The sequence below is a fragment of the Lissotriton helveticus genome, chromosome 6 (genome assembly GCF_964261635.1).
Source record: "Lissotriton helveticus chromosome 6, aLisHel1.1, whole genome shotgun sequence".
NCBI lineage: Eukaryota > Metazoa > Chordata > Amphibia > Caudata > Salamandridae > Lissotriton > Lissotriton helveticus.
Genome location: NC_136067.1, coordinates 1,389,853,096 through 1,389,855,115, shown reverse-complemented (window position 1 = coordinate 1,389,855,115; position 2,020 = coordinate 1,389,853,096). Strand labels below are relative to the sequence as shown.

Sequence of the window (2,020 nt, the reverse complement as noted above, 5' to 3'; positions counted from 1 at the left end):
TATTTACCGAATCCGTAAATACCGATTCGGTATTGCCCATTGATTCCTATGGGCCTTGAAGCCCATAGGAATCAATGGGCAATACCGAATCGGTATTTACTGATTCGGTAAATACCGAATACTGCAAGGGTGCAGGGGGTGTCACTTTGACACCCTATAGCACCCAAGTACAGACATGTGTGACATGGGGCACACATACATGCCCTAAGGGCATGTCTGTGTGTCACATGGCACAGGTGTGCATGCACAGATGTGCATGCACACCTGAATTCGGTATTTTACCACCCAATAGGATTGGGTGGTAAAATACCGACTCTTAAGGGCCTGTGGCACTCTTAGGAGTGTCACCTACATATGGATTTACCGAATCGGTAAAATTACCGATTCGGTATTTTACAGAATCTGTAAATTTACCGATTCGGTAAATTTACCGATTCTGTAAAATAATGGCCCCTACATGTCAATTCCCAATTACCGGTCGGTAACGGCCGAAATCGGCCGTTACCGACCGGTAATTGGCGACCTACATCTGGCCCATAGTCCTTTCTTTAGTTGGCTGCGTTGTTCGCTTGGACTGAACTCAGTTGACGTTCTAGCTTCTACGGTCGTTGCAGCCAATGAACAATCAGGGACCTCTTTTATTTCCACTTCCTGGTTCTGCCCTCACTCGTCTGCTACCTGGTACCGAGTGAGGAGTCGGGCGTTTTTTCTTCTGCCATGAACCTATTCTAGGTAAGATTTACATAGTTATTTCAGTGATTAGTTTTCCGGGATCATGCGTGTCTACCCGGCCCGAGTGTCACGCTGTGTGTGGTTTGACTATACCCCACGTGACACAGGTTAATAAGGCTTGTTTTTACTTTCAGAGTGCACAATCTGAACCCGGATGCATGTGCAATTGAGACACGCCATAGAAGATTTGCCCTCCACTTTTTTATTCTCAACGTGACTGGCACAAGTTAGTAGCTTTACTTTTCTGGGGGTTATCCTATGGTCATTACTTCCATATATTCTTTTGACGCACAGAGAAGCAGTTTTAATAGCGCCTTCCCCCATTTTTCTTTTGTTACAGAACCGTCATTGATCACAATTTTAAACATAAGCCATGTATTGTGTTCAACTTTCTATAGACTGGTAAGCACCAAAAATATTTTATTTGTAGTTTATCCCGCCCTTGGTGGTTGAAGCGCTGTGATACACGTGTTATCCTGGTGCTCGCTACGTAAGTCCACATGTTATGTCCCATCATACTTTCTCTCAGGTTCCTGATCACCATATCTGCCCTACATTCAGCCTGGCCGAGTTGGAAGTATCACCGGCCTTTTGGTGATACTTTTGGTATTTTTCTGTTATACTACTTTTCGCCTTCTTCATATTTTTGAACTGACTTACTCCTTTTTTTCTGTTCTGCACTTTATTTTTATTTTTATTTATTTTTTTTTTTTTTTAAAAACCTTTATTTGAGCAAGCAGAAATGTACAAGGATGGGCCTACAACCACACGGGCCAGCCGCTAAAAAGGAGGAGAGACATATCACATAAGCCCGCAGAGGTAACCGTCAATCAACAATGCAATACTCCACAATATATACAGGACCAAAACAGGTTTTATATATATGAAAGAACAAACATACAAAAAGGCGAGAGTGTATCACTGAAAGTCAGCCCAAGGGACGCAAGGGGGGGACAGCAACGGAGGAGCAATAATAATATCCTAAGCACTAAGGAGTATGGAGCGGGGGGGGGAGGGGGGAGGGGGGGCAGAGACCAGGAAGAAGAAGGGGGGAAGAGCCGGTGACACCAGCTCAGTCCCTATATGAAGATTCCGGGAACGCCGGCCTAGGGAGATAGAGTAATCTCGACAGTGTCCACAAGGGGAGGAGTACAAATGTCGCCACGGTATTCGTTCCATTGACCCCACACCTTCACCCATGCCCTGGGTCTACCCCTGGCCACATAAACAGTTTTCTCACGGAACATGGACCAATCCATATTATCCTCCCATTGCGAGAGGGCAGGGG

The 2,020-nt window shown here is 45.3% G+C and overlaps 1 long non-coding RNA gene across 1 annotated transcript; it reads left to right on the top strand.

The window, feature by feature from the left end:
* The first annotated feature begins 607 nt into the window (after positions 1–607).
* Positions 608–1,670, top strand: LOC144761754 (uncharacterized). Its single transcript, XR_013595882.1, has 4 exons — positions 608–732; positions 867–958; positions 1,073–1,134; positions 1,262–1,670. It is a non-coding gene; the product is annotated as an uncharacterized LOC144761754 (long non-coding RNA).
* The last annotated feature ends 350 nt before the right edge of the window (positions 1,671–2,020 follow it).